A 9215-nucleotide genomic window follows, 5' to 3' on the forward strand; every position below is an offset into this window, starting at 1 on the left:
TTTCTCCAAGATATTTAAGGATTTCCCTGTTTGGTAGAATGAAAGTGAAAGAAAGAAGATGCTGAATAATATAAAATAAGTGACTTTGTGGTTGCCTTTTGGGTCCATTTCTCAACTGGTCTTAGCGTTTGCTTCTAGCACTGAATATAACAAAATGTTCTTAGAAACCAAGGATGGGAAAATCAGGGTCAGAAACTTTGCAAAGGTGGTATGCAGCCATATTGTATTGGAAAGACATCAGGACCCATCAGCAGGGCCAGCATCTGGGCTGGGATCTAAAAGCCCAGTCTCCTACAAGAGGCAGCAGTTCGAGCCCTGTCTCCTAAGGGGTTTGAACCTCTCATCAATGGCATGTTGTCTGGCTGAGAAGCAGTGCCTCTGGCTCCCGTCAACTTCCTACCAGCATGCTTAAACTCTAATTTGGGCAGGAAGAATACTGACTGGCACAACACCCTTGAAAGGGTGTCAGTGCCTGATTTCAGTCCATCTTCTGCCAAGGTCAAATTCTTCTCAATTTCCAAACTAATTTCATTCAGTTTTATCCCCTGTGGTTGAGAAGAGTTTCCCATGGACACCTTTGGAACTGCTTCATCATTCTCTGTATCGACATAAGTCTTAATGAAAGTTAAGCAATGAGATGCTAAAATTACAGTATCACAAGGTTTGGTTCTTGAACTTGCCCTGTATGAAGATGCAAAGCGTCCCCTCTTTGGTGACCCTGGCTGGAGTGCTGAACGAAGGCAAGTCTATTTGTGCTCAGCCAGGTGGGACTGCTGCTACCACTAAGGGAAAGTGTCCTGCCAGCAGTCCTGGCTTGAGTAGATTTGCATAGTGGGTGCAAAGTAACCCTGATATGCACTTTTCTAGACAGACAGTTTATCAAACACAGTAAGAATAGTCTTTTACATAGGTATTCTATGAAATTAAGTATGTCTGGTTTTTCACACAGACATTTCACACCTGCTCAATTTGCATTTGGTGTTTTTTCTCCTTTCACTTGTATTTGCATGTTGTTGGTTTTTTTTAATTACACTGCTGTTTGTTTCCCTTTTTTATTAAATACAGTGTCCTCTTATATTCTACTGGATGCCTCTCCCCTGACTCTTTGTCTGAGCTTTCGTCCTTGCCCCCACTATGAATCTGCTCTGCCAAGTTTTCAGCTGACATAACATTGCTCATATCCAGGAAGTTACTGGGCTCCTACTGCTTTCCCACTCCTGGTTAACTATGGATTAAACATACAGAATCTCTTCAGCTGCCTGCAAGTTCTCACTGTTCTGCTAACTGGGACCGCATTTTTCAGAAGTGGCAATTTGGGAGCATGCTCCTGGGAGAGAGAGGTTACTGGTACACGTCAGTCCTCTTGATCATTGCTTGCTTGCCAGTCCATATGGAAAAAACCCGGGTCTCATTATCTCCGTGCATAAAAGAAACACAGTCATTTAAAACAATATCCAAAATAAATGGCAATAGTCATTTGTGGAACTATCTGAAAACATGCTAAAGCAATTCAGATGCTATAAATCCTCCAGTATCATCTGTGGCTATAAACAAGGCTGGCTACAGGCAGGAGAGGAAAAAAAAAAAAAAAAAAAGGCACCAAAAAAAAGATTAATAAATCCTCCAGTATCATCTGTGGCTATAAACAAGGCTGGCTACAGGCAGTAGAGATACAAAACACAGAAAGAGAGCCACAGTAAGAGAGCCACAGCTAAAGCACTACTCCTCAGAGTAATTGAGATCTAGTATAACTGTTTGATTCTTTGTCTTTTACTCTCCGTTAGCCTCCCAGGTTTCTTCGGAAAGCTGATCCTAAAGTGGTATCACACGCCAGAATGTCTCCATCCTCCATCTTGGGGAACTGTCTACACCCCCCCAAATATTTCTGTTGAAGAACTGAGTGAGTAACTTGTCGTCTTCAAAAACGCCACTAACAGAGTCTTTGTTCATCTCATTGATGCTCCATATGTGGAGACAAGAGGAATCGGGAAAGGTGCCTGGACTTGTCTCATACATCTGGTAAGTGGATCAGTTCTCCAACACTCTGCCTGGAGGACATGTGTCAATATGTTGTTCAGTGCTTGTTGCTACTTTTCTTACATGTTCTTCCTCAGTTGTTGCAATGAGTAGCTGCTGTTCTGACATAGACATTAGTCACAATATTCAGAGATTAGTTATGCAATACCACCGATCCCTGATGCCAAAGTCTGGGGTGGCATTATCTTCTGGAACTTCCACTGTTATCAGCACATCTTGTGCAATAACTCCTAGAAATTGTGTTGAGACCACAGAGGCAAATAAGGGTGGAGAGACTTACTGTCAAAGTGCCCTCCAAGTAGCTCTGACTGCGTGCAAAGGCTTGAACGACAGTGATGTTCCCAAGCCTTCAGGACTGCCTAGTGCCTGACTCCTGAGGGATTATGAGCTTAGTTCAATCTTCTCTTTCATTCTTCATTTAGTCAAGAACTAAATGCACAGTAACACCTGAATATAGCCTTCCCCCCCCCCCCAGATGGATATAGCTTTCCATTCCAATGAAAATTAGCATTTCTCCTTCCATTTAAAAAGAAAGACAATATCCTGTTTAGTCAATGGTAGGTTGTTTGTGGCTACCTGATACCTGGAACATGTAGTTCAGGACTGACTTGGCACAAAGGTAATAAGCTGCATGCAAAACGTTTCATACAAACAAAAGAATAAAAAAGCAACACCTTGTTGGATTTATTATTTATTCAGAAATCCTACTTTTGGAGCTTGTGCTGAATCTCAGTTTTGGTTTTGTTTTTTTTGTTTTGGGTTTTTTTAAACACATAGATTCTGGTCTTCATAATGAATGAAAACTTGCAGATATGGATGCTTATGATTCAAAAACCAATAGATGGACATAAAGAATCCAGAACTTCCTTTTTCTTTATGATTTAGGCCTTTACACCTCTCAGGCTTTTTAGGAAGCTGCCTCATAAATTGGTCACTCATTCATCATATGGGGGTTACTTCTGTGTTAGGCAGAACAGAGGCTACGGGAATCTGCTGCAGGGAAATCTGTGTCTTCTCAAACTCTCCTGCTAGCTGTGGTCCCTTCACAGGATGCACAGTACATCTGCAGGTGGAACTGCAAAATAGCCTTGCTGGTACAGATTTGCTGAGCTGGCTTTCCAGGTGTAAGAATGCTATCTAGTGGTTAAAAACTTGAATTTAGCCCTTTATATTGGAAAATATATGCAATATATGACTCTTTAGCAATGCAGAGCAGAAGAGAAAAATGAAGAATTTGGGACTTCGTATTTGAATGAGCAGGTGAAACACTTGTTAGGCTGGAAAGCCTAACTGAATTTTCATTAAGTTCTCTCTGTGTACCATCAAAGAGTCTTTAAGGTTAAAGTATCATCATATCAAGGCAGGTACTGAACATTTCTCAGATGAAACACATTCTCATATCCGATTACTAAGCCCATAAATCAAATCTTTTTAGAGAAATTGTTAACAGCAATGTTCGTTGAGCTGTTCCTATTGAAAATAACATGCTTTGTTTTTTCATGGGGTTTACTGAAGTTTAACAAGATCTGTTTCTCTTAATCACTTACTACCTTTTTCTGCTTTTCCCTTTGAATCTTCTTTTGTCTCATAACTTTATATTAATTCAAAGCCATAATTTTCATTGGCAGCTTACTGCATGCTCAAATTAGTGAACACAAGATTTATTTACCAAAGAAAGAAAAATCCTTAGTGCAAAGAGCACCTTTGATATTGTTTTGGCAAAAATAAAATCACAAGACCAGGCTAAACCCAACATATAATATAAGTAGAGGCCATCTTGCCTGGATTATAATTAATTTTGAATTCTTCCTGTTGCCATGACACCATGCACGAAAAGAAATAAGCCACACGTTGTGCAGCACTCAAGAGCTTGTTGGAATTTGGGGTTTGTTTCTTATCTTTAAAATAGCAAGAAAATTCCATTTCAGTGAAACAAAAGTCAGCACTAACACCAGAGAGTTTTTCCTGGTGTTTCCTGTTCCTGTTCACCTCTCCTGGAGTGGGAGAGGGATGGATGCCAGATAAGTTTTGAAATCTTGCTCATTGAAGGAAATAATAATAATGATTCAGAGATGTTTGCTTAAATTGTCTGATTCTACTCCTGTCAAATCAAGTGATTATCACCTTTTCTAATCTTTGTGGACTACTCTTATTTAATATTCCTCTGCGGCCACCCCCTCCCAGCTGCTTCAGGGGCAGCGATTAGCCAGAGCACAGCACACAACCCACACACCCGTCACACAAAACTTATGTTGAGTCTTCAGTAGCTCTTCAGAGATGCTAAGAGAGGGTGAGTTCTTCAGGGTGGAAATACCTATTTTATACAAAGGACATACAAGACACTCTAGAGAGTAATGGAAATTTGTTTGGACCTCATGTTCTGACTGCTTTTATGGCCTTTAAAGAGATTATGATATTTTCCTGTAAACAGAAAAGGTTTTCCTTCCCCTACCAACATATTGAGTGCTCCTTGTATCCAGGGTCTTTTACAGTTCGTAGTGTTTCACACGTGGTTGTTGAATACTCAGAAACATAAAGCCCTATAAAACCCTTCCACTGGGGCATTGTTAGTTGTTTTATTGGCAAATCCCACCCGATGCAGCCTCCTGACTGAGACCAATAACTGTTGCTTGAAGCAAGACACCAGGAACACCACAGTCATCTCTGTGGGGCTGCTGCCCGCCTGTATTTGGAGATGATCATCTATGAGCGGAGACAATCATGAGCATTTCTTAACGAGTGCTCCATGGTGCTGTGAGCCACAGTGAAGTGGCAGGCAGGCAGGCAGCTCTCAGCTGCTTTGCTGGCGTTGGATGGCAGCTAGAGTTCCTCTGTGAGCTTCATATTCACTTTGGAGTAAGAAAAGTCATAGTCCATCCAGCCAAAAGAAGTGTTACAACCTTATTGAGCTGTGCTGACAGGCTGCGTACTTGAGGTTGCCATCAAAAGCTTTAAAGACCTTGAGTACTGAGTGTCCTGAAGGGTCATTAAGGTACCCTGTGATTTAAAGCAGATGTTGCTGGAACCTCAGGCATTTCTCAGTTTCCTTTGCCTCGCAGCCACAGCCTCTGGCCAAACCCTGTGGCTCAGAAGGGGTTTTCTCAGGCACAACAGTAAAAGCTACCAAAGGGAGATGGTTGCACCCTACAGAGCTCTTTGGGTTTAAAGGAAGCCCTGGGATGTATGTAAAAGGACCAAGGATACTGCTTGCAGGTACTGTAGCTTTTCATGTTCGTTTTCCACAGACAAATGGCAGAGAAAATATCTGGGTTAATTGCCTCAGTTTTAGTACAAAGGAGAAGCTGACTCAGAGGGTCAGCTCTCATATAAGGCTCTCAGATTTTAACGCAGTCACAACCCCCCCTCTGCCTCCCTTAGCAAGCCTTAGTTGTAAGGAGATGCCATTAATTGTCTGCAGAGCCTGCAATGCAGCACGTCCTAAGATCACAAATGAAAGGATGAAAATTGCTGGTAAGGGTGATGGCACTAAGCACTGAACTTACATTTCTATCTGTCACTGCATAGGTAGAAGTGACAGAGAGAAAGGTGCTCTTTCTCAGTGCCTCTCCCTTCTGCTGCTCTGGATCTCTCTGCTTTCTGTTTCCCACTGTGGGAAGCAGTGAGATAGCCCCTATAGACATGCATCTTCCAAGGGACATTCTTCAACACACAATGCTGCTGTGCACCTAGAAACCATATCCTGCTGCTGGGAAGCCAGCAGGAGTTGCAAGTAGCACTGAAAGGCTGGAGGCATCCTGCACTGAGAAGGTCCTGTAACCACCTGATCAGTGCTGAAGGCTGGGGAAATCTGCTGAACAAAATGGAGTGATATGGTGGGAGCAAAGTGCTAGACGTCTGGTAAGACACACTGTACTACCCCAATCCTCTAATTGCACCATTTTGCATAAGATAATTGCAAGGTCCTGAAAAGGAAGAATGGATCCAGCTGAAACACATGCTCCAAACGCATCCCTAACAGGCTGTAACTGCCATGAACCAGAAGTTTCCCAGGAGTCCCTGGAAGTTTGGCAGGGAGATGGTGGCAGCCGGGACAGCACATTATATTTGCTTTAAAACTTAGTGTTGGCGGGATCCTGAAACATACCTCTAGGCCACAAAAAATACAAGAAACTAACTTTTCACTTTGCTTTACTCAGATATACTTGGGGGGTGGAAGGAAGGAAGGCACATGAACATTGGAACATATATAAATAGAGTGAGGTAAAGGCAGAAAGACTCACAGCAACCCCCCATTGCAGCTTGCCTCCCCTACCAAACATGTTGACTGCTAAACGGATGGTTAGAGTTATTGTTTGGACAGTTGCATTGTTTCTGCTGAACATCTGTATTGAGGAACAGATACGACAGCAGGCGTGGGTAGGAAGGGAGAAGAGAATAATTTGGCTACGTTACAACATCCGTCAATTATAAAATATAGAGAAGATGCAATGTTATTAGCCAATACTTAATCTGTTTTGAACGAACTGACTTTTAGTGTTCCCCCTTCTTCTCTCAGTGCAATTAATCAGTGCTCTCTGAACATGGCATTTTGAAAGAGACCCCCGGTTTGCACCTCTCATTTTACCTTTGCAGATTGAAACATCTCTACGCTTATATCAATTTTCTGGAAGTTCAAATACCTCAGCTTTTTCACTTTCAGAAAATTTTATATACTCTCGGAGAACAGGAGCAATAATATGTTAATATCCAGAGACTAGAACAGCCCCAGCAGAGTGTGCAGGCCCATCATAACATCGTTATTTTTAGCCATGATATCATTACAATTAACTCTCTGGAGGTTTTGAAACACAGACTTTAAAAGCTTGAGATAGAAATCTTGTTAATATGCATTTATGTGCAATACTCTCAAAGAAAGCCAGTCCTTATTGTCTGCAATGGTGTTCAGAGACTGCACCCTGCTGGCTCACAGCAGCACCGCTTACCACAAGGGCTTAAAATACCCTTTCTACGTGCTTTTCTAATGCATCAAGAAAAGTTTATCCATATTCCAACTCAGGTATCCCTCACTCGACCTATACCCATCATAGAAGTTAATGAGACTTCAACAAAATGAGTACACTAATAATTACTGAGGCATGAAAATAAAGAAAGAAATGCTGCATTATGCTCATCTGCCAAGGCAATTTTAAAATGAAATTTTGCACAATATCTCATGCATTTCTCCTGTGGGTAATCCTACAAAATGACAGTGTCATTCTCAAAATATAATGAGACCTCAGGATTTTGAGGCAGTTCAAGAATTTCTGCCACCCACCAAAACCCAAAACATCATCTCAAGGGAGCAAAGAGAAAAAATAAAATGTGTGCTTGTTTGTAATCATTCTCAAGAATAATCTACAGCAGTGTAAAATCTCAGGAATGGCTGAGCCCACAGACTTTAATTTGGACTGGTACGAGCAGGTCAGGCCTACAGAACCTGCTAAATTAGTGTGTTATGTTCACTCTCCTTTAACGATATACAACTTTTTCCTCTTATAGTCCACAGCAAAATCAGTCTCGGATTCTGTCACAAAACAGATAATGACAATTGAAGCAAATCATTGGCTGTCAGAAAAACAGTTCTCTGTCGCAGGTACTCTTACACAGCAAGATGAGCTCGTTGCTCACCTAAAATGAAAATCCAAACTCACCAGAAAGTAATGGAAAGACTAATCCATGTTAATGGGCTCTGAGCATTCAATTCATAGCATACATGGAGTACCACTTACTCAAGCTTATAGGCGTTTGTTTTTACTTTTCCAGCTACTTGGGAAAAAAAAAGGCAATGTTTTGAAGGAGGAAGTGATTTAATTCTATTCCTAATACACTTTCTTCCATATAAAGCTACAAAAAATATCCCAGAACCTTTAGCGGTCTATTTAATATGGGCAATCTGCATTGCTCCAGGATCAGATTTCTGGCTCTACAAAATTACGCAGCAGAATTTCTTCTTCCTGTAGACATATATAAGCTACACTGACTAGAAGCCACATTTGACATTTAAGGACCTGCTGCGCATAAAAATAAAGTATCACACATCAGCTAGACACACATATTTACATTCAGATTTTAGAAAATGGCAGAGATAGGACACCTAATTTACTCCCAGGGGCTCTCTTCTTTGGGACCTAGGTTTAAATTTAGCATTTATATACTGACTAGTGTTCATTTCATTTTTGGCTTGAAAAGTGACCAAGGAACACCAGGAATAAATTACCAGTTAGCACATACAGCTTGACATTGTTCTCTCCTGTGCACGCACCACAAAAGAAGTGGACTATTCAGCCTTTCAAGTGCATTTCCATTGCTTGCATGTGTGAGCTGGTTTGCATGATTTACAGCATCTAAACATTCTGTATATGTGCCACATATGCGTTAAGTTATAGTCATCACACACACACGCATTCATATGGAAACACCGCATGGGAGCAGAGTAACCTGGTTCTAATTTGCACCACCAAGTTCTGCCCTGGTATCTGAAAGCAGTACTTGTGATAAGGCACTCTACGACTGTTTCACTCAGTTTTAGCCATTTAAAAGTTATGTGCCTGTACAAAGGCAGTTGCCTAGGCTTCTTTTGTCATCAAAGTGGGTGGGAAAAAAAAACACAGCTGAGAAGCACCTTGAGACTAACTGCCTAGACAACTATCTTAGTAAGCAGCATAGGATGAGAAGTGTCCCAAAAACACAGATGTGTCTTTGCACTGACTGCCATCAGTTAAGGCCAGACACCTGAATGTTAAGACAAACCTCATACTGAAGTGAACGAATGCTGAATCTTGGTTCCCAGAGTGCGGAGTCTGGGCAGCAAAGGTTTCCTTGTCCAAAATAGTCTTTCCTCCCTTCTTGCTGCACTGCTAATGGGCAAGTACCCACAGCACGAAATCCCCTATGAGAAACATCCTAGATGATCTCCAATACAGGAAACAAAAAAAAAAAAAAAAGGGCACTGTGCTTGCAGGTTGGCGGTGGCAATCTCTAGCACTACCCCCATACATGTGTGTGTACATAATTCAATGCCTACAGTCACATCTCTACTAGTACCATTAAAACTAGTAGAATGCTAGAACTAGCATTATGTTTTTGTGCTGTGGGATTCAATTGTCTCAATCGTTCAGTTCTTAGAGGACAGTTACCGGCATGATTTTGACCTGAACTCTCCCACCCAGTGCCCAGGT

This window comes from Aptenodytes forsteri, unplaced genomic scaffold, assembly GCF_000699145.1.
Source record: "Aptenodytes forsteri isolate BGI_AS27 unplaced genomic scaffold, ASM69914v1 Scaffold94, whole genome shotgun sequence".
Lineage (NCBI taxonomy): Eukaryota > Metazoa > Chordata > Aves > Sphenisciformes > Spheniscidae > Aptenodytes > Aptenodytes forsteri.